A 24,860-nucleotide genomic window follows, 5' to 3' on the forward strand; every position below is an offset into this window, starting at 1 on the left:
GGCCAACATTCCATTGGCTTTCTTCACTGCCTGCTGTACCTGCATGCTTCCTTTCAGTGACTGATGCACTAAGACACCCAAATCACGTTGTACGTCCCCTTTTCCTAACTTGACACCATTCAAATAATAATCTGCCTTCCTATTCTTACCACCAAAGTGGATAACCTCACACTTATCCACATTAAACGGCATCTGCCATGCATCCGCCCACTCACACAACCTGTCCAAGTCACCCTGCAACCTCATAGCATCTTCCTCACAGTTCACACTACCACCCAGCTTTATATCATCTGCAAATTTGCTAATGGTACTTTTAATCGCTTCATCCAAGTCATTAATGTATATTGTAAATAGCTGCGGTCCCAGCACCGAGCCTTGCGGTACCCCACTAGTCACTGCCTGCCATTCTGAAAGGGACCCATTTATCCCCACTCTTTGATTTCTGTCTGTCAATCAATTTTCTATCCATGTCAGTACCCTACCTCCAATACCATATGCTCTAATTTTGCCCACTAATCTCCTATGTGGGACCTTGTCAAAGGCTATCTGAAAGTCGAGGTACACCACATCCACCGGCTCTCCCCTGTCCATTTTCCTAGTTACATCCTCAAAGAATTCCAGAAGATTAGTCAAGCATGATTTCCCCTTCGTAAATCCATGCTGACTCGGAACGATCCTGTTACTGCTATCCAAATGCCCCCGCAATTTCGTCTTTTATAATTGACTCCAGCATATTCCCCACCACTGATGTCAGACTAACTGGTCTATAATTTCCTGTTTTCTCTCTCCCTCCTTTCTTAAAAAGTGGGATAACATTAGCTACCCTCCAATCCACAGGAACTGATCCTGAATCTATAGAACATTGGAAAATGATTACCAATGCGTCCACAATTTCTAGAGCCACCTCCTTAAGTACTCTGGGATGCAGACCATCAGGCCCTGGGGATTTATCAGCCTTCAGTCCAAATCATATCATATCATATCATATATATACAGCCGGAAACAGGCCTTTTCGGCCCTCCAAGTCCGTGCCGCCCAGTGATCCCCGTACATTAACACTATCCTACACCCACTAGGGACAATTTTTACATTTACCCAGCCAATTAACCTACATACCTGTACGTCTTTGGAGTGTGGGAGGAAACCGAAGATCTCGGAGAAAACCCACGCAGGTCACGGGGAGAACGTACAAACTCCTTACAGTGCAGCACCCGTAGTCAGGATCGAACCTGAGTCTCCGGCGCTGCATTCGCTGTAAAGCAGCAACTCTACCGCTGCGCTACCGTGCCGCCCAATGTCTTTTAAAAGTTGTAATTGTACCCACTTTTATAGCTACCTCTGGTTCCTCTGGACTAAGCCACCAAAGGAAGTTATAGAAGCGGGTACAATTAATATATTTCATGTTATCTCACGTTTTTTATCATTTGCAAATTTGGAAATTGTTCCTTGTGCTCCCATGTACAAGTCATTAAGGATTTCAATGAAAGCAATGATCCTTGTGCTATCTCTGTGAAATTCCACAGGACACTTCACACAAAAGCTGCCTTTCACCACCACTCTCTGTTTCCTTCCACTTAATCAACATTCTATTCATGCTGCCACCACCTCTTTTATCCCCTGGTCTTTAATCTTGATGATAAGCCTATTGTGTGGCTTCTTATCAAATGCCTTTGGGATGTCCATTTTACCACATCAATGGAATTTCCTCACTAAAGCTCTCTGTTATTTCATCAAAAAGTCTTATCTAGTTAACTAGATATGATTTACCCTTAAAATCTCCTATGCAGGCGATTCCTGATCAACCCACTCTTGTCCAAATGATTGCTATCTTATCCTGTAACTGATTATTAATTCAAGGACTTCTCCCACCTACCCTTGAACAATGGTGTAACATTTGGAATTTTCCTGTCCACAGGCACCAAAGGACACTAACGGAAGGGTTGTATAGTGATGCAGCGGTAGAGTTGCTGCCTTATAGCGCCAGAGACACGGGTTCAATCCTGACTATAGGGTCTTGTCTGTATAGAGTTTGCCATTCTCCCTGTGATTGCGTGGGTTTTCTCCGGGTATTTAATTTAGTTTAGTTTAGAGATACAGCATGGAAACAGGCCCTTTGGCCCACCATGTCCACACCGACCAACAATCACCCTTACACTAGTTCTATCCTACACACTAGGGACAATTTAAAGAAGACAATTAACCTACAAATCCACACGTCTTTTGAATGTGGGAGGAAACCGCAGCATGCGGAGAAAACCCATGTGGTCACAGGGAGAGCGTACAAACTTCATGCAGACAGCATTCATAGCCAGGATTGAACCTGGGTCTCTGGTACTGTAAGGCAACAACTTTACTTCATACACTTCACCTCCAATTTCCATCCTGCCCTTAAATATACCTGGACTATCTCTGAAATCTCCCTCCCGTTTCTGGACCTCACCATCTCCATCACAGGAGACAGACTAGTGACGGACATTTATTACAAACCCACCGACTCGCACAGCTATCTGGACTACACTTCTTCCCACCCGGTCCCCTGCAAAAAGTCTATCCCCTACTCCCAATTCCTCCGTCTACTCCGCATCTGCGCCCGGGATGAGGTGTTTCACACTAGGGCTTCCGAGATGTCCACGTTCTTCAGAAAACGGGGCTTCCCCTCCTCCATTATAGATGAGGCTCTCACTAGGGTCTCTTCCACATCCCGCAGCTCCGCTCTTGCTCCCCCTCCCCCCACTCGCAACAAGGACAGGATCCCCCTCATCCTCACCTTCCACCCCACCAGCCAGCGGATCCAACATATCATCCACCAACATTTCCGTCACCTACAACGGGACCCCACCACTGGCCATATCTTCCCATCCCCTCCCCTCTCTGCGTTCCATGTTGATGGATTCACGATAAGCAAATGGTCGCCTACACCTCGCTTACTTCAGGTTTGTGTGTCTGCATCCGCTGGTGAGTGGGATAAAATTACTCCATCATAGATTCAAAGAGCCATAGATTCATAGAAACAGACCCTTCTGCCCAACTCGCCCATGCTGACCAAGATGCCCCATCCACGCTAATCCCACCTGCCCACGTTTGGCCCATATCCCTCCAAACCTTTCCTATTCACGTGCCTGTCCAATGTCTTTTAAATGTTGTTATAATACCTGCCTCAACTACCTCCTCTGGCAGCTTGTTCCATATACCCACTGACCTTGTGTAAAAAGTTGCCCCTCATGTTCCTATTAAATCTTTCTCCTCATCTTTCTTCTATGTCCTCTGGTTCTTGATTCCCCTAATCTGGGTAAAGGCCTTGTGAATTCACCCAATCTATTCTCCTCATGATTTTATACATCAATATAAAATCACCCCTCAGCCTCCTGAACTCCAAGGAATAAAGTCATAGCCTGCCCAACCTGTCCTTGTAGCTCAGGCCCACAAGTCCTGGCAACATCCTTGTAAATCTTCTCTGCACTCTTTCCAGCTTAACAGTATCCTTCCTTTAACAGGGTGACCAAAACTGAACTCAGCAACCTCTTGCACGACCATAACATACCATCCCATCTTCTATACTCAATACCCTGACTGATGAAGGCCAATGTACTGAAAGCCTTCTTGACCATCCTAGCTAACTGCGATGCTACTTTCAGGGAAATATGTTCCTGGACTCCTAAATCCACCTGTTCTACACTTCCCAGGGTCCTGCCATTGAATACCGATTCCAAAAACAGGGGGCCTGGCTCAGATAATGGCAACAAGGGCATTGGCAAATCTCTTGTTCACACCACATGCCAACAAGGTCACACCTGCATCAACATTTTTGAGCATGTTTTCCAGCCCAATCAAATTTCTGTCCCAGCTTTAGTTGAAGTCTGAGACTTTGTTCTGACTGGACCATTACAGTGCAACCACTTAACTCAAGCCAATGCATATTTTTACTGTTCAAAGCTTCCAATGGGTTTGAGTAGGAGATTCTGCATTTCCCTGATTCAAACAATGAATGTATTGGTCATTGGAATCTCACTTAGAAGGGTTTCCTCACCCCGCCACCCCAACACCGCAGATTTTTGCCACCTATACAGTTTCCTCGGCCGCATTCAAGCCACGCCTGCCACCACCACCACCACCGATCCTTACCTACACTCCCGCCACTCGTGGGCAGCAACCATCGACTCCGACAATCCTCGCCTCTTCCCCGGTCGCCAGCAGACCAGGGCCATCAACTCACCTGGGTTCCAGACTGAGAGTCCGAAGAAAGGTTACAACACAAAACGTCACCCATCCATATTCCCCAAAGATGTTGCCTGACCCACTGAGTTATTCCAGCACTTTGTGTCTTTTTGTGTATTAAGCAGCATCTGCAGTTCTAAGTTTCTATTACATGCAATGATATTCTGTTATTCGGTAATCCCTTACTCGGTTACAGTGGACAATCACGGCCAAGGACATGGGCCGGCGAGAACAAGGGACAAGGACGGGCTCGGTGGCCAATGGCAATAAAGACCCTTTGGCTGCCTAGAACGAAGACCCATCGGCCAAGTGCGGGGGACGCTCAGAGCCCCGAAGACCAGAGAGTCAAGAAGGGTGGTGTGGGCCAGTAGAGAGGGATCAGTGTATTGCCTCCAGTGTTTTCAAGGCCGGCTGCCGGAAGTGCCCCTGGGACACGGAGGCGGGGGACATTGGGTTGGGGCTACCTCAGACTTACAACACATGGACTGGGCTTTCCACTGAGGAATGTTTGTGTTTTCTGTTTGTTTTCCTTTTTTTTAAACGGCGGCAAAATTATGGCAATTGTGTATTTGTGGTTGTGCAATAGAATTTCACTGTGTTGAGCATATGTGACAAAGAACCATGGCACCATTGCATCTGCAATAATGGACATCATCCCCCCCACTCCATGGTCCGTAGTAATGAGAGTGTACTGCACACCATTTTCTCTCCTAACTGCTAGTTGAAGAGGAAGAAGCTTGGACCTTTTTGTCTTCCATCACAGTGAGGAATGTGGGGAATCCGTTGTGGTGGATGTTTATGTTAACTTTTATGTAGTCTGTCTTGTTGCTTTTTTTCGTATGGCTGTATGATAATTCTCATAAAACTATACCTTAAGTTTCAATCGGTCTGTTTCCATGCTCTATGACTCTGTGACTCCGTTTGGTTAATGGCAAAGTTGAGCCACAAGGGGCAAATCAACAAGACAGCATTGAAAAAGGCCATTGGCTCATGTGCATGTGCTCACTCTTTGGGAAAGTTAGGCAGTGTTCCAGTCTATGACTCTTTTTCCTATTGCCCTGAAGATTTTCTCCCTTTGAGCACAATCAAATTCTGTTGAACTTGCGTATACCAACCTCTCTGGTAATATGTTGACACCTTTAGTTCTTTTTCCAATTACCTTTTTTCCAATGACTCTAAAAGCTTCTTTAGATATGTAAAAAGGAAAAGATTAGTGAAGCCAAATGTAGGTCCTTTACAATCAGAGACAGGTGAATTTATAATGGGAAACAAAGAAATGACAGAACAGTTAAAGGAGTACTTTGGTTCTGTCTTCACAAAGGAAGATACAAACAATCTTCCAGAAATACTAGGGGACCGAGGATCAAGTGGGAGGGAGGAACTGAGGAGAATCCACATTCGTCAGGAAATGGTGTTAGGTAAACTGTTGAGACTGAAGGCAGATAAATCCCTAGGGGCTGATGGTCTGTATCCCAGAGTACTCAAGGAGGTGGCCCTAGAAATTGTGGATGCATTGGTGATCATTTTCCAATGTTCACTCGACTCTGGATCTGTTCCTGTGGACTGGAGGGTCGCCACTGTAATCCCACTTTTTAAGAAAGGAGGGTGAGAGAAAACGGGGAATTATAGACCAGTTAGCCTTACATCGGTAGTGGAAAAGATGCTTGAGTCGATTGTTAAAGATGTTATAGCAGCGCATTTGGGAAGCAGCGACAGGATCGGTCAAAGTCAGCATGGATTTATGAAGGGGAAATCATGCTTGACTAATCTGGAATTTTTTGAGGATGTAACAAGTAAAATGGATAAGGGAGAGCCAGTGGATGTGGTGTATCTGGACTTTCAAAAGGCTTTTGACAAGGTCCCACACAAGAGATTAGTGTGCAAAATTAGAGCACGGTATTGGGGGTAGGGTATTGACATGGATAGAGATCTGGTTGGCAGACAAGAAGCAAAGAGTAGGAATTAACTGGTCCTTTTCAGAATGGCAGGCAGTGACTAGTGGGGCGCCGCAAGGATCGGTGCTGGGACCCCAGTTATTTACAATATATATTAACGATTTAGACGAGGGAATTAAATGTGACATCTCCAAGTTTGCGGATGACACAAAGCTGAGTGGCAGTGTGAGCTGCGATGAGGATGCTATGAGGCTGCAGGGTGACTTAGAAAGGGTGTGGCAGATGCAGTATAATGTGGATAAATGTGAGGTTATCCACCTTGGTGGCAAGAACATGAAGGCAGATTATTATCTGAATGGTGTCAGATTAGGAAAACGGCAGGTGCAACGAGATCTGGGTGTGCTTGTACATCAGTCACTGAAAGTAAGCATGCAGGTACAGCAGGCAGTGAAGAAAGTTAATGACATATTGGCCTTCATTGCAAGAGGATTTGAGTTTAGGAGCAAGGAGGTCCTATTGCAGTTGTACAGGACCCTGGAATTTAGAAGGATGAGAGAGGATCTTATAGAAACATATACAATTCTTAAAGGATTGGACAAGCTAGATGCAGGAAAAATGTCCCCGATGTTGGGCGAGTCCAAACCCAGGGGTCACAGTTTAAGAATAAGGTGTAGGCCATTTAGGACTAAGATGAGGAAAGACTTCTTCACCTAGAGAGTTGTGAATCCGTGGAATTCTCTGCCACCAATTTACTGGATGTTTTCAAGAAAGAGTGAGGGATATGGGGATAAAGCAGGAATGGGCTACTGATTTTGGTTGATCAGCCATGATCATATTGAATGGTGGTGCTGGCTCGAAGGGCCGAATGACCTACTCCTGCACCTATTTTCCTATGTTTCTATGTTTCTACCTTCAATGTTTGAGCTCTAGTTACCAACCCTTCTGCTACTGGAGACAGCTTTTTCGTACTCACTCACAAGACAGTAGCAGTCACTGCTGTCAATATCTGTAACAAAATCGCAACCTCTGCAGGTAAACGACCAGGTCTTTAGGCCTTTGCTACCACAGCAGATGGATTTTGATGCTGGTGTCAGGGGGTGGAAGGTACGTGCACCGATTGTTTCCTATTCTTCTTGCTCTTCTTGTAATGCAGACAAACAAAACAAGTTAAATGTTATCATGGAACCCAATTCACAGCTCATGAAGCCAACCCCTTATAAACAAGTGGAAACCGTTAATCTGAAGCACTGTTCAAACCTGCGATTAAGGCATCGAGCAGAAAATGCCACTCTGTCCCTTGAGCCTGTTTTCCATTCACTTAGATCCCAGCTGATCTCAACTTTCCCATGTTTTTACATTTTACTCACACAATAAAAATTCCAAAATCTCAGTGCTGAAGGTTCTATTTAACAGAACATCAAAAGACTTTTGTAAGAGTCCTAGACCGTAACATATCATTAAATACTGTATGTAGGGTGTTGCCTCAGCAAGTTTTGTTGATTGTACAGGGAACACACAAAATAGTAACTATAAAACAACATTTTCAGTAGAGGAAGTTGGAAGACATAAAACTATGCATGTAGTGCTAGTGGATCTGCAACCAATTTCTGGACATTTTGATCATGCCGCATCTCTTATAGGCATGATATGTTGATAGAAACTGCCTGATTTTTGCAGAAGTAAATTTAGGACCGCATATTTTAGTAATTTTAAAAGAATTTCCAAATTATTGCTCTTTGCATACAGGAAATTCGCTCCCAATAACAGGCTGCAGAATTATACAGCACTGCAACCTTTGAGGTTGTTCATCTGAAAAGCTGGAAAAAGGGGTTGTGAGAGCCTTATCCTTTTCATTAGAAACTGCAGGCGACCCCTGCATCACAGGGAATTGCATTCCCAGAAACACGTATTTATTACAATTCTCCGTAACATGAAGCCATATCATCTGCACATGCAACAAGAAATATGAATTGAGAAAAGAATTGACACGTCAATTTTGTGAGAACAAATTTTTATTCCATGTCTCGGATTTTTATTAGTAGTGATCTGTGAATTCTGTAAGGGTGATTTCCACTACTTGAACTGCTGTAACATTGGGTTGTTTTTACTTCATTCAAATTTACAGTTTATGAACTCATTTATTCTCTAATATAATGATTCAGGAATGGAAATTGTCTGAAAGAAATGTTAATGCACATTTTCTTTAGTAGTCAGTATTCCACTAACATCTCAGGATTGGTTTCATAAAAATGAGTTTATGAATTTATTTTCCAACCCTATTTGTACACACTATGGTTTATTCCAAAATTCCTCTTTCTAAAACATTTGTTGGACTGACTGGATTCACTCTGTGGTGTGCTGCCTTTTATAGTAAAACTGTGTTGAAAGGACATGGATTACTAAGTCTGTTTTGATGCATTTAAATAATGTTACTTACACAGCCATGATAACATATTGTCATCTGATAATCAGTACTTGAAGCATGCATTTCATGTATATTAGGAATCTAAATAATGCTAATTTCATGGTTGTGTGGAATATTAAATGCAGATTATTTATCAAAATCGTTCGCTCCATCAATGTTAAATTATACTGGAATTTTCCCATGGTGATTGCCTGTCAAGGATACATTGTCTTGCACTGCGCTTTAGCAGCTGATCCTGGAATGCAGTGTTACCACGACAACAAATAACCTCAATTGAAAAGAGGAAAGAGGAAATGTATATTGTAGCAAGGCAATCTGGAAGCTGCTTTATTGGGTGATGTCATGCAATGTATGCAAAATGAGTAAGCGCCGTGATTCTATTTAGGATGTTTTCACTGACTCCTAAGACTTTGCCAAAATAAGGTATTTGGGACAACACACACTACGCACCATCCACCAGGCTTTCAACAATGGGTATACCTCCACAGGCAAAAAGGGCATAAGAAAGCTAAACCACCCAATGCCAAATGGATGGATTTTACCGAAGATAGACCTTCAGGGGGAAAACAATCCTACTGCGTTTGGCACGAAAATCACTTGGTGTTGATGTTGAATAACTAACCATAGTTGGAAAAATGCAATTTAAAGGATAAATCACATTTTGTATCAAACGATCAGGCTTAAATAGAAAATTTGGCTGCTAAAGGTTCTGTTGTTAGTGTTAACACTGTTGAGAGAATTGCACTTCACCACTGTAGAAAAAAAACCCCTTCTTTCGAAGTCACTTTCAGCAGTACTTTCAAGACTGTTGCTCACTCCATGTTTGCCTATTGCCTCTATAGAGCTGCTCATTCAGTTCATCTCATTTTTGCTTGCTAGAGTCTAGGGGCAGCTGGTTTCAACATTTATGAGGCACAACTAATTTAGCCATTCTTCACCAAACCCACTGGATAATGTAAATTAGTTCCCGTCTCCTCTGCTGGAACTGCTTCTTTAGAGTCATAAAATTACAGAGTTATACATCACGCAAATGGACCTTTGAGCCCAACTTGTCAAGGCTGAAGCTCATGCCATTTGCCTGCATTTGCCCTATATCCCACTAAACCTTTCTATATATGTACATGTCCAAATGTCCTTTAACCAATGTAATTGAACCCACCTGTACATTTCCTCTGCAGCTTGTTCCATATACCTAGCACCCTCTGTGTGAAAAGGTTGCCCTTAGGTTCCTTTAACTCTCTCTCCCCTCTCTCCTTATACCTATGCTTTCTAGTTTTAATCTCCCCTACCCAGGGAAAAAGAGTGCAACGATCCATCTAATCTATGTCCCTCGTGATTTTGTAAACCTCTGGAAGGTCATCCCTTAACCCTACCCAACATTGTTCACATAATAATGACACCTTAAAATTAATTTGTGTGAAACATTTTGAAGCAATTCCCATTGGCATGATCAGGCAATAAATTAATTCAAGACTCATTGTAAAGTACAGACATAATTTCAGAACCAGTTTGAATTGATTTTGAGATGGGCTGACTTAGATAAAGGTCTAATCGCAAATCAAAGTTAAGGCTGAAAGAGCAACTAAAGTTGAAAAAAAAACTGTGGTTCAGTGATACAGGCTTAACTTTTAAATACATGAAACAGATTATACAAAGGAGGAAACTGAGGAAGGCATTTAATTTTTTCAAGGGCGTGGAGATTCAGTAGGTGAATTTATGATATTTGATTTTGTCTCGTAATAAAATACTCAGCCTTAAGACAAATCCAACTTTTTCTGGACATGAGTGATGCATAATATAGAAAATAATTATAGTCGTGGTGCTGTATTGACAACTTGTGAAAACTTAACTCAGAACTCGTGATTTGTGAAAAAAGTCCTTGCATCCTAAAGTAAATGAGTACACACTGGATATTGGAAGCGGCCCAGTGATAGAAAATTTAGCTTCTACTTTGGAGTAGATAGTCTGACCTGAGTACGTACAGCTCAGAGGATAGCCATTTGTCCATAATGTTTGTATGACTTTTGAAAAAAACTATTCAATTAGTCACACTCCATTCCTCTTTCCCATAAAACTTGCAATCATTTTTCTTCAGGTATTTATCCAATTATCTTTAGTAAATTAATAATGAATCTGCTCCACAACCCTTTCAAAAAGGTCATTTCAGATCAGAATTTAAATTAAAAAATTGACATCTGCACACTGGTTCTTTTGCCAATTGTCCAAAATCGCTATCTTCTAGTTATTGATCCTCCAGTGGTGGAAACAATTTCTGACTATAATAAAAACAGAAAATGCTGGAATAAACTCAGACCAGGCAGCATCTGTGGAAACAGAAATAATTAATGTCTCCATTTTACTGTTCCACTACAAAGTTTCTTCAAGGTATGCGAACTTTGAAGAAGCTACAAAGGTGGAATTATGTAGAACTAGTGTGAACAGGTGATTGATGGACGACGTGGACCCGTTGTCCTGTGTGGTTTCCAGCTCCATTTTCAAGCCTCCCAGTTTGGGTCTGGCAGGATCTCAGGTACACACGTACACACTCCATTCATCGCTTTGCCCTAAAGTTTTCCTTCCGTATTGTAGGCTCTGCCCTCTTCACCACACTTCTTTTTAAAAATCTTTCTCTCCCATAGCACAAATCCTCTATTTCCCAAAAATGCTGGGGTCTACTACTTTTCTCAGTCCCCCTTTTTCTCCCATCTGGCTTCATTTACTCATCAACCCCTACTCATCCACATCCATCTATCACTTACCAGTCGCTGTCTCACCCTGTAAAGACAGCCAGTATAGATATAGGTGAGGGAGGGGGTCGGGGGGAGGGGAGGGGGGGGGGGTCAGACAGTCAACCCCCAGCGCTGATACAGTCTTGACATTGGCCAAACATTTGCCTCCACAGATGTTCCCTGACCTGATGAGTCCTCCTGTAGTTTGTTTTTTGATCATATTTCAGGCTGATGATATGTTGATATAATTATTGTAAGCAAATGTAATGAATGATCTGCTGCCAATGTTCTATTTTGAACAGCTTTATGCATAAAGTATATTTCTGGAATAAGTAGAGGCTCACTGTTAAAGACTCACACCTCAGCAAGCAGTCTGCGCCCTCAGGAAATGAAAGGAAGGAAGCGAGTATGAAAGACATGAAATGGAGCTGCTTTGTGAATTGCTGTAAATCTTCACTGGTTTTCATTCTCCAGGAAGAGACTAGAGGCTCGTTAAACTAAAACTCAAAGATATTCCTTCTACACCGTCGTTGCAAAGTCTGGTTGATATGACGAATTTTGTTAATTTTGTTAATTAGTGACCAATACATTAAATGAATTCTCCCTGGTTTTCTGTGTGGTACAGAGGTAAATCTATCATTGTTAAATCAAACAACGCTATACAAAATGAAATGGTAATGAATCAGGAAATTTGTCATTTCCCACCTGGTGTCATCTCCGTGATAAATGTAGGAATGCTTGTCTGAAGTGGAGATATTGCATATTCATAAAGTTAAGAATGAATAAACCGATGCTGGATGTGACCTTGGAATTTTCACGAGTAAGTACAAACTGCCCTTTTTCTACCAATTAATCAAATCATGGATTATTTGTAAATTAGAGTAAACCAAGAGTAATCGTCTTCACATTTGTCAGTATCAAAATATTCCAAGAAAATGATAATGTGCTCCGATTCACAGATTTTAACGTTGGCAATTTACTTTAATGATTTCGAAATCATTAAAAGGAAAATGATTGCAGGCAGATTGCAAGGTACTTGAGATTTACCCCCATTTTATTAGGTGCAAGTGCTTCTGGGATTTTCATTTTATATATTGAGTTCAAAGTTCTGGTGTAACATGGAAGAGTTCCCACAGTGTAAATCAAAATGTTCATGTGTTTGTCTTTTTAAGTGGCACTGGTTATAGATTTGACAGATACTGTCTAAGAAAATCTTGGTAGTCATAACATTGCATCCCTAAGTAGGAACACATTGCAGTCACACTGTGCAGTGGTGGAAAGAGTGGATATTGAAAGTGCCAATTAGGGAGGCACTTTGTTTTGTACGATGCTGTGTTGCTTGAGTGTTCCTGGATCCACACAGGCACGTCAAGTGAGGAATATTCAATGACATTTAGAAAATACATTGGGATATTAAAAAGAATAACATCCCATCATCTGGAAAACCTGTTAACCTGGCACCACTAAAGTCTCAAGCGTGCAGGATCATCACATCTTACAGATCCCATGGCAGGTCCCATTACATTTCAGGGCAAAGTGATCTCCAGAGAGTTAAGGCCTATCTCCTAATCTATTCTGATTCCCATTCATACAGCAACCCCTTAGCGACAGCATCTATAATGATAAATGTTAAAATTCTCATCTTTGTTTTCAGGTTTCTCCAGTCTTCCTTCTACCATTCCCCTAATCTTCTTTCTCCCTACAACACCCTTCCCCAGGACGTTTATATTTCTCATGAAACCATTTGGCCCATCACGTATATTCTGGTTCTCAAAACAATCCCAACAGCCCTCCCCCCCCCCCCCCCCGCCCAACACACACACAAACAAACACACCATTTCCTTGTATTCTCGCATGTTCATCAAATGCCCCTGGTTCCCCTCCCACCCACCTACACAGTGAGTCATTTACAGCAACTACTGTCATGAAAAATACTGATAAATGCACTGCCTTTTTATATAGCTCAACTTGTCTTTTTTTTAGATTTAGAGATACAGCGCGGAAACAGGCCCTTCGGCCCACCGAGTCCGCGCCGCCCAGCGATCCCCGCACATTAACACTATCCTACACACACTAGGGACAATTTTTACATTTACGCAGTCAATTAACCTACATACCTGTACGTCTTTGGAGTGTGGGAGGAAACCGAAGATCTCGGAGAAAACCCACGCAGGTCACGGGGAGAACATACAAACTCCGTACAGACGGTGCCCCTAGTCAGGATCGAACCTGAGTCTCCGGCGCTGCATTCGCTGTAAGGCAGCAACTCTATCGCTGCGCCACCGTACTGCCCACGGTCTTTAAAACAGAGAAAACATACATTTTTATTTGTATCTAACATCGGCTCCAGACTCTTCACTGGTTATTGAGGGCCTCACGCAAGTTCCCAGAACACCATGTTCCCTCTCCAGTTACATTGGACCATTGATGACAGCAAGGCAGATCATCAACTCCCAACAGTGGTATCCAACCAGAACCTGTAAAGGATTCTGGGAGTTTTGTTGATGATATTATTCAGTGGGCACCACTGATACATCCATTGCAAATGTTTAAAGTGGCCCTCCCGTAGCAACCTCTCAGGTTAGCTTGAGGTTTACACCAGGAATACCACAGCTTAGCACAATGAATGGTGAGCAGAAAACCCAACAGCATAAGCAAAGTCCCCACGAAACAAGGAACTGCAGATGCTAGTTTACACAAAAAGGACACAAAGTGCAAGAGTAAATTAGTGGGTCAGAAAGCATCTCTTGAAAACATGGACAGGTGACGCTTCAGACTGAAGAAGGGTTCCGACCCGAAGCATCATCTGTCCATGTTCTCCAAAGATGCTGCCTGACCCGCTGAGTTACTCCAGCAGATTGCGTCTTTTTTTTTTATTAAGCAAACTCTCCCGCTATTCAGCAACAAAAAAATATTCAGATTGAGACCCTGTATTCGGAGATTGAGTCCTGATGCAGGGTATTAACCAAAAACGTTGGCTATCCCTTTGCCTCCATAGATGCTACTTTAACCACTATGTTCCTCCAGCAATACATTTTTAACTCTATGTTATAACATATGCAGTCCTTTGTGTCCCTTGATGGTCAGGTTGTTAAGCAACGAGCACAGGCATGGCTGGGTAACAGGAAGTAAAAGTCCTTTCTAATTTTCATTGGTCAACTCTACTATCCATTCTCTTTCATCTGCCCTCATTTAGAGCGTATTTCAGTCAAGGCCAGGTATATATTTACGTCACTTGAAAGGTTAATAGTTAGCAAATAAATACGTACTGTCTACTGTGGATTTCAAAACGAACTATGACACCACAATTAGTCATGGCACATGCCAACATTCCAAAGGAGTTGTGCAATGCATTTTAATCTTTTGTTAAACAGTGGCATGGCATGAATGCACAATATAATATGTAAAACAAAGTCACATAACAAAAATGTTATGGTATAAGACATTAATTGTCGAATTGTCTGCTGTAATTTTGTTTCTAATTAGCTGCAAACCTTTGACCATTGACAGCTTATATTGATTTTACAGTGAGTTTGTGGAACTAAAGTGGATACAATGCATTGGTGGGTTAATGTGCAACTAAGCTATGATCAAACTGTACTATGGAACAAGCTTAAAGAGCTAAATGAGCTATACATTTGCTCAGCTGGTCTAATACCCTGTAATGTGGTGAATTAGATCAGTTTCAATGCTATGATACTATATAATTCCATCGTAAAAATAATAGCTCAGTCCCTTGCCTATTTAGACAGTGTGATTATAGTTGAATCATTATCGATTACTGTAATTGAGATGGATGTGGATTGAAAGTTCTCTCTGCATGTCCTTTGATTTCACCCAGGTAACAAATTCCTCGCTATCACCATCACAAACAAATATAATTTCTAAATCAGCAATATTTTTGTGATAACAGCTTTCCGACATTGATCACTGATGTACTGAAACCAGACTCATGCATTGTTGTCGGCCTATTTAGAGGTGACTGACAGGATTACGCTGAAGGAACGTAACATTGTTATCGAGTGCTGAACCTAATTTCACAAAATGAAAAGTAAAAGGACTGAAAACAGAATATGCTGGAAACACACAGCATGTTAGACAGCAACTGTGGAGGTAAAAACTTTCCCGATGCTGCCAGACCCACTGAATGTTTTCAGTACCTTTTGTTTTTATGTCCAATTTCCCTAAATCTTTCTTTCCAATTGCGGAAATTATCAAAAGCATCTTAAGTGTGATTCATTGGAAATGTGTGTGTACACTCAACAAATAATTCCATAATTAGTCATAGTTTCAGGTGTGTAGGGACTGCAGATGGCGGTTTAAATTGAAGATAGACAAGAGTTACACCTGAAACTATAGATAGACACAAAATGCTGGAGTAACTCAGCCGGACAGGCAGCATCTCTGGAGAGAAGGAATGGGTGATGTTTCGGGTTAAGACTGAAGTTCGAGTCTGAAGAATGGTCTCAACCCGAAACGTCATCCATTCCTTCTCTCCAGAGATGTTGCCTATCCTGCTGAGTTACTCCAGCATTTTGTGTCTATCTATAGTTTCAGGTGTAACTCTTGCCCAGAGTAGGGGAATTGTGGACCAGAGGACACAGGTTCAAGGTGAAGGGGAAAAGATTTAATAGGAATCTGAGGGGGTAACTTTTTCACACAAAGGGTGGTGGGTGTATGGAACAAGCTGTCAGGGGAGGTAGTTGAGGCTGGGACTATCCCAACGGTTAAGAAGCAGTTAGACAGGTACATGGATAGGACGAGTTTGGAGGGATATGGGCCAGGCGAAGGCACGTGGGACTAGTGTAGCTGGGACATGTTGGCCGGTGTGGGCAAGTTGGGCCGAGGGGCCTGTTCCACACTGTTTGACTCTTTGACTCTCTGACTCAATTAATCCACAAACCCTCACATCCTAGGTACCCTTGTGCTTTAACAGTGTAAAAAGTTTTGGTCTACAGCTGCCTTCATCATATTAAGAGCGGCCATAAGCCAGATTGGATCCTGAATCTTGAACACATTAAGCTCAAGGTCCAAATATTTCCAACATTTCAAAAGTGAAATACTACTCATGTCAGAACTCTGAAATAAAACAGAAAATGATGTAAATAAATACTCAGCAACTCGGGCAGTATCTGCGATCATCTCATTTCTACCATTCCCCTTAAGTCCCATTGACCAATTTCCCTCCTGGGACAAATAAAGTTCTATCGTATCGTATCGCATCGTAGTCTAATTATGTCTCGACTCTCAAACACTGAATATGCATCGTTGACTAACTCTTCCCCCACCTTGCCCAAGGGGAGATCCTGACAAAATGCGTTTCTCTTCCGTTGATGCTGCCTGATCTGTTGGGCACTTCTCGAATTTCCAGTTTCCCTCTTCCGAGGTTTAAAGAGAGTACAGTGTTGCAGCCTGCATGCATTCTGCAGCAGTGGGCGTTGTGTCGCGGCGGTCACGCGCCTCTCTGCTCCCTCTCCGAGCGAGCGCGCGCCCGTTGCTATGCGTGGTCTTGTTTACCCGGCCCGGGCTGGCGTTCCATTCACACAATGTTGGGGCTTGGCAACATCGTTGCTCGCAATCCCCACCTGTCGCAACGTCCAGTCAGCAAGTTCCACAGCCAGTCGCTGGTGGCGGGACGACGTGCCTTACCCAAAGATTAGTGGCGATATCATTACTGTGTGAGTCAGCCTCACGCGTTTACAATTGAAATTAGTGCCGAGATATTGTGCGCTTCGTACACACGGCGAAGTTGGGCGAGGCGTATTGAAAGCAACCCGCTGCCCTCAAAAACATTGGAACGACGGTTGTCAGCGGCATCCACGCATGGAGAAGGTAAAAATACATTATTGACGCTTAGCCTTAATCATTGAGCATGACGCGTTTCGTAGTTTTTGTAAGATTTAGGAGTTCAAATCCTAATCTGTTGCGGGCAATGTTTCTCTTGTTGGAGAATGTTTGAACGTGAGTTGGGTGGCCGTTGTGCATGTCAACCCTTTCGCTGGAAACGTCCAGTTGAGACCTGAAGTCAACGCTGATGCAGTGAAGGAGTTGACTCTCCCCACCGCCAATTGCACGCTGCTAACATCCAGTACATATCACAATTAATGTACTTTTATGGTGTAGGAAAATAACTGCAGATGCTGGTACAAATCGAAAGTATTACAAAATGCTGGAGTAACAGCGGGTCAGGCAGCATCTCTGGAGAGAAGGGTGACGTTTCGGGTCGAGATCGAGTCTGAAGAAGGGTTTCGATCCGAAACGTCACCCATTCCTTCTCTCCAGAGATGCTGCCTGACCCACTGAGTTTCTCCAGCATTTTGATACCTTACTTTTATTGTGTGTGCTTATACCGATTTCGATTTGTTTTCTTGGCATTTATCGGATTGATAGTTGTTAATATAAGATGAGGCGTTACAAAGGAATTATTTATGTTTCAGAAGCCTTTTGTTCAGACGAGTGATGATCACAAGTGTTACTCCTCACATTGGTGTAAGGATTTCCAGACATTTTATTTTGGAGATATTGAGACAATTATTTATATCCATTTGGATTGGGGAGTCCTTGTGTATAGATTCAGACTAATGTCCAGTTTGGGGCGAAGAGGGTGGCCTGAGGCGGTGAACTGAACAGCACATTTAATTTGCGTTCAATATTGGTCTTAAAGTTAATTCATTTTGGGTTTCCAAAAAGGAAGGTTTGGTGAGATGAGGGACATGGCTACTGAGGCCGGTCGCCAGCCACCCACATATTGTCTGTAGTCAGTGTGTCATTCTCGGTTTGCTCTCTGTAATTTTTTTGTTATGTTATCATTTTCCCCGTGGCAATAAGAATGCAAACTGAATTCCAGGCTTTAGAATTCTTAACATTTTCTCTCGCAAGCTAAAATTATAGATTTGATTGTTGATAAAACAACAAGGGATTGGATAATATACTATATTGTAATGCTGATGGTGTGCTGTCCCGGGAAGGAAACGGTGGTCTATTTAAACAAACTCATCTGTACAAAGAAAACATGCCCAGGGTTACTGCATCTGAAACGTAAAACCGACGATTATGTTCAACTTTGCTTTAACATATTTGAACCCGCAAATTATTTTGTCATGGTGTTTTGCTGTTATGGTATAATACTTTTGCTCTCTGTTGGTTTAATTTCGCCCGGAGCCGGTGAACGGATTGCTCCCAGGTCGCTGACACTGTGCAGCACGGTACCAGGTTCAAGGGGCGGAAACTCACCTCATTCTGCAACTTGCAGCCAATAGCAAATTCCCTCGTTGACGCGGGTTATTGACAAAGGCTCTGCTTCGGCGCGTTACTCCGCCAGAAACTCAGTTAATGCCGTGAAAAGGCGGTAGCGAGGCATTCATGGAAAATAGGTGCAGGAGTAGGCCATTCGGCCCTTCGAGCCTGCACCGCCATTCGGTTTTACGCCATTCAATATGATCATGGCTGATCATCCAACTCAGTATCCCGTACCTGCCTTCTCTCCATACCCCCTGATCCCTTTAGCCACAAGGGCCAGAGGACAAGGATTTACACAAGAAAATGTGTACAAGAACCTGCTCCACCATTCAATATGATAATTGCTGGCCTCAACTCATCTGTGCCAGTTTCCCACAACCCCCAATTAATTGATCTTTCAAATATTTATCTATCTTCGCCTTTTATATATCGAGGGATCAGACCTCCACCACCCCCGGGGGCAGAGAATTCCAGAGATTCGCTACTCAACTGAGAAGAAAGTTCTACCCACCTCGGTATTAATTGACTGGCTCCTTATTCTGTGCTGTTCCTCTTGTCTATGATTCTCGCAGTTTCTCATCTTGACATCTAAGCTGTCAATTCCCCTCAGATCTTAAATGTTTAAATAAGGTCATCCTTATTCTTTCAAACTCCAAGAAATACAACACAAACTGTCTAGTCTCTCTAGGTAATACAATTGTCTCATCCCAGGAATTAGTCCAGTGAATCTCTTTTCGGACTTGATTTCAAAGCCCAATTATTGTTTTTTTAGCAGAGAAAGTTTATCTAATGTAATGAGTGAGGGAACGTTCGGAGCCATGTTGAAACCCCACTGTCAAAAATAGGGAATTTAAATTCAAATAATTACATACATGGGGAATTAAAAACTCGCAGTCATGAAACAGCAAAGCACAAAATCTGCTGCTGTTAGAATTAGATAAAATCAAACAGTTAATGCATCCGGAAAGATCTGAAGAAAGCTCATTGATTTGACGCATCATCTGTTTCTCTCCCAGCGGATGCTGCCCGACCAGCTAAGTATTTCCAGCAATTTGTTTTTATTTCTTTTCGATTTGCAGCATATGCAGTTTTCTTGTTTTTGAATCATCCAAATGTTATGCTTTTAAAAAAAAATGAGATTAAGCAAATTGTAGCAAGGAATAGAAATTGTGGATCTTCACACACAAATATATGAATTGGGAGAAGTATCCTGGTCCCTCATGCCTTCTTTGCTATTCATCTGGTAACTTCAAAAGCACATTCCCATCTGTCATTTGACCCATTAAGCTTGCTCCACCATTCATCCAGAGCATGGCTGATCTACCTTCACACCACTTTCCTGCTGTGTCTCCACACCCTTTGGTCCATGTCATATTCAGAAATCTATTGATCTTGGTTCTGAATGTACTCAATGACGCAGCCTCCACCATCCTCAGGGGTAGATTATTCCAAAGATTCACCACCGTCTGAATGAAGAAATCTCCCCCCATTTCAGTCCTGGCCTTATAGAGACCGGGATCCCTCTATCTAGACTTTTCAGCCAGAGGAAATATCCTTCCAAATCTATCCTATTAAACTCTCAAAGGATTTTGTATATATTAATGTGATTGACTCTCATTCTTTTAAATGGTGGAGAATAGAGACCACGCCTTTTTTAGAATGTCTGTCCCTATGTAATTATAGTAAAACTTCTTTTCTTTTGTGCTCAAATCCTTTGGCAGTAAAGGTCAACATACCATTTGCCTACCTAATTGCTTGCTGCGCCTACATGGCACCTATCATTGCTATAGGTGCAATGACTTCCAACTCCTCTGGAACATTAACATTTCCCAATCATTCCCCATTTAAAAAATACTCTCTTTTTTCTGTTCTTTTTCCAACCAAAATGGATATCATCCCATTTTTGTAAATTATGTTCCACCTGCCATGTTGTTGTTTAGAGATACATTGTGGAAACAGGCCCTTCGGCCCATCGAGTCCACGCCGACCAGCGATCCCCGCACACTAACACTATCCTACACCCACAAGGGACAATTTTTTTACATTTACCGAACCAATTAACCTACAAACCTGTACGGTTAATTTGGAGTGTGGGAGGAAACCGAAGGTCTTGGAGAAAACCTACGCAGGTCACAGGGAGAATGTACAAACTCCGTACAGACAGTACCCGTAGTCGGGTTCAAACCCGGGTCTCTGGCGCTGCATTCGCTGTAAGGCAGCAACTGTACCGCTGCGCCACCGTGTCCACCCTCGGCTCTCCATATCCTTGTGAAACATCTTTTGAGTTCTCATTGCTCCGCACATTTTCTTTTGGGGAATATTGGGACTGTTTCTGTCAGTTTGCACTCCAAAATTACTTTTGATAGTAGCCCAGTGGATTACACATTAGGCATTGTCACTTTGGCTGAGATTCATGTCCACCATTGACCCTTGAGACAGAGGTATTTGCGCACACAGTTCCGCAGCACTCCAGTGAGAGTCAGTGGAGTGTTGATGAGCATGTATGAGATAATAGGTTACAAGGAAATAAGTGAAGAATTAGGATTGATGGGAATGCTCTGAGGGTGAGAATAGATTCAATGGTAGAAAGGTCTCATAGATACATAGACAATAGGTGCAGCAGTAGGCCATTCGTCCCTTTGAGCCATTCAATGTGCTCATGGCTGATCATCCACAATCAGTACCCCGTTCCTGCCTTCTCCCCATACCCCTTCATTCCGCTAGCCCAAAGAGCTCTATCTAACTCTTTTTTGAATGCATCCAGTGAATCATTGAATATATTGACGACAGAAGCGGTAGAGGGTCTACAGCAGAAGGGAGTCAACAGTTGTGGGGGAAACAGGCAGGAAAGTGGACCTGAGGACCAGTCAGACCAGCCTTAACTTCATTGAATGGTTGAGCACGCTCAAGAGACTACATGGTCTGTTTCCGATATACATATTACTCAAATGACCTATTCAATTAGTTGTCAACAACAATTGTAGTTACATTTGATGTGAATCCGAATTAAGGTGTAATATACAGTTTTCATTTATTTGTGATGAGCCACTGTTTTTGTTCAGGTTGAAGTGATTATTGTACAGAACGGTAAACCTTCACATATAAAAACAGGAAATACTGGAGATGAAAGGTCATCAACCTGAAACATCAACTCTGCTTTTCTCTCTCTGCAGATGCTTTCTGATCTATTGCCTATTTCCAGCACTTTTCTACTTTTATTTCATTTTTCCAGTACTTCCATTAAAAAAAATACAATGGGAATCTTATTTTCTACAGTCCATGTCAAAAGAGTAGCCAAAATGGAAGGTACAGTATGATTGCAAGATACACGCAGCAACTATGGATCATTCATCACAGTAGACAGTTAGAAGAGTTTACCATGTGGTTAGTGTCTTTCTCCCACCTGCTGCATTTTTTGAGGATGTAACTAGGAAAATAGACAGATGAGAGCCGGTGTACCATGACTTTCGGAAAGCCTTCGACAAGGTCCCACATAGGCGATTAGTGGGCAAAATTAGAGCACATGGTATTGGGGGTAGGGTACTGACATGGATAGACAATTAGTTGGCAGACAGAAAGCAAAGAGTGGGGATAAATGGGTCCCTTTCAGAATGGCAGGCAGTGACGAGTGGGGTACCGCAAAGCTCGGTGCTGGGACCGCAGCTATTTACAATATACATTAATGACTTGGATGAAGGGATTAAAAGTAACATTAGCAAATTTGCAGATGACACAAACTGGGTGGCAGTGTGAACTGTGAGGAAGATGCTATGAGGTTGCAGGGTGACTTGGACAGGTTGTGTGAGTAGGCGGATGCATGGCAGATGCAGTTTAATGCGGATAAGTGTGAGGTTATCCACTTTGGTGGTAAGAATAGGAAGGCAGATTATTATCTGAATGGTGTCAAGTTAGGAAAAGGGGACGTACAACGAGATGAAAGGAAGCATGCAGGTACAGCAGGCAGTGAAGAAAGCCAATGGAATGTTGGCCTTCATAACAAGAGAAGTTGAGTATAGGAGCAAAGAGGTCCTTCTGCAGTTGTTCAGTGCCCAAGTGAGACCGCACCTGGAGTACTGTGTGCAGTTTTGTTCTCCAAATTTGAGGAAGGATATTCTTGCTATTGTGGGCGTGCAGCGTAGGTTTACTAGGTTAATTCCCGGAATAGCGGGACTGTCGTATGTTGAAACACTGGAGTGACTAGGCTTGTATACACTGGAATTTAGAAGGATGAAACATATTATTGAAACATATTATTAAGGGATTGGACATGTTAGAGGCAGGAAACACGTTCCCAATGTTGGGTGAGTTCAGAACCATGGGGCCACAGTTTAAGAATAAGGGGTAGGCCATTCAGAACGGAGATGAAAAAACTTTTTCAGTCAGAGAGTTGTAAATCTGTGGAATTCTCTGCCTCAGAAGGCAGTGGAGGCCAATTCTCTGAATGCTTTTAAGAGAGAGCTAGATAGAGCTCTTAAGGATAACGGAGTCAGGGGGTACGGGGAGAAGGCAGGAACGGGTACTGATTGAGAATGATCAGCCATGATCACATTGAATGGTGGTGCTGGCTCAAAGGGCCGAATGGCCTACTCCCGCACCTATTGTCTATTTTCCATTTTAGCGTCATGTACCCTTGCCCTGTTTTGGAACTGTTCAGTCTTTCCAAATTAGTTTTATACGTGCATAAATTCGAAGAACAGAATTAGGCCATTTGGGCCATCAAGTCCACTCTGCTATTCAATTATGGCTGATCTATCTTTCACTAGTTTGTAGTGTTGAAAGAACTTGGGTAACTCTCCAATCATATGTAAATCTGGGCAAGACTTGCTCTTGACTGGGTGTTAAAAGCTTTTCACAATAAACTAAACTAAAATTACACTCGACCACGACTGTGAGTGTGCAACAGGTAATATCAATTATGAACCATTTTATTTTCAGAATATGTCTCTGGTTGTTACAGATAATTGTGGAGGGAGAGGGATTGTGGTCAAACCTTGTGGTCATATTTGTGGGGCTGAATGGTTCCTTGCTGCATCTGCTAGGTGTGAATTTCTGAAGCAAATAGTCGTATGCCCGCATGAAGTAAGCTGGAAGTAATATTTACAATGAAAAACGGAAGGAGGACAACTGTTTAATTCTGAAGCAGTTGCCGTTCTCCCCAACAGCACTAATGGCATTAAATCATCTGAAGTGTTTCCGGTTTCTTGCTCAGGTTCTGTAGTTCCAATCTCCAAGGATCATTATAAAAGACCTTGAGTGCAGATGTCACAGAGGCCAGCTGTTCATTCATCCCTGTATATTCTTGTGCTGCTCAAATTACACTGGGCTCTGTTCGTGTCAATCAAGGTCCTAGCTCACATTTCTTGAAGAAATCTGACCACAAGTATATAAATGTATACGTTTTATATCCAGGATGTTTCTTCGATGGAAGTTCTGTGGTTTCTGTCAACTGCTTTTTGACTGGTTCTTGTATATCCCATTTCTATTTAAAACAATAGTAAAAGCAATTCCTGGAGAGAAGATGTTTATACTTTCTTTGACATTGGATCTGTGCTAAAAAAATATCAAGAATATTAGAAGGGAACCTGTCCTAAAAAATTTAATAGAACATGGAATTTGTTTGGAAATTTGAACCAAGTAATTGTATCCCATATGATCTTGGGATATGTATCATATGTTTGCCATAATTGTGCTCTATAATGAAGCTAACAAGTTCAAGCATTGCAGGAGGAAAATACATTACTCTAAATAACAGGTGGGTTGATGTACCTATTTATGTTTCTGTGTAAAATATAATATTTCAATACATTTGCCTACAGATTGGATTAACTAAATTATTTTCACAAGGTTAAGTTACTAGCAGGCAAAATTTTGGAGTTTGGACTCGGAGACATGAGTTCAAATCCTACCATGACAAATGAGGAATTTGTTCATTAATTAAATACATATGAGTTTAAACAAAAATATTAGCTTCAGTAACCATGAAAGTACCAGATTGTTGTCAAACTCACTAGTTCCCCAATATCCTTCAGGGAAGGGAATCTGTTGTCCTTTCCCAATCTGGTCCTTATTTGACCTTTAGCTAAATAGAGCTCTTAAGGATAGCGGAGTCAGGGGGTATGGGGAGAAGGCAGGAACCGGGTACTGATTGAGAATGATCAGCCATGATCACATTGAATGGTGGTGCTGGCTCGAAGGGCCGAATGGCCTCCTCCTGCACCTATTGTCTATTGTCTATTGACCTCCGCTACACCACTGTGGCTGACACTTAATTGCCTCTTCATCTGCTTGGCTCGTGCAGATAGGGACGAACAGTAAATTTCGGCATTGCCAGAAACATTCATGTTTAATTTATTTTAA

General features: G+C 42.3%; 1 protein-coding gene across 1 annotated transcript in view; it reads left to right on the forward strand.

Annotated features, from left to right (window-relative positions):
• Positions 1 to 16,747: 16,747 nt before the first annotated feature.
• Positions 16,748 to 24,860, forward strand: part of LOC144596703 (FERM domain-containing protein 6) — a 77,529-nt gene continuing 69,416 nt past the window's right edge. The window contains exon 1 of the mRNA XM_078405389.1: positions 16,748 to 17,096. The gene's annotated coding sequence lies outside the window, so the exon portion shown is untranslated. The remainder of the gene's footprint in view (positions 17,097 to 24,860) is intronic.

This window comes from Rhinoraja longicauda, chromosome 9 (genome assembly GCF_053455715.1).
Source record: "Rhinoraja longicauda isolate Sanriku21f chromosome 9, sRhiLon1.1, whole genome shotgun sequence".
Lineage (NCBI taxonomy): Eukaryota > Metazoa > Chordata > Chondrichthyes > Rajiformes > Arhynchobatidae > Rhinoraja > Rhinoraja longicauda.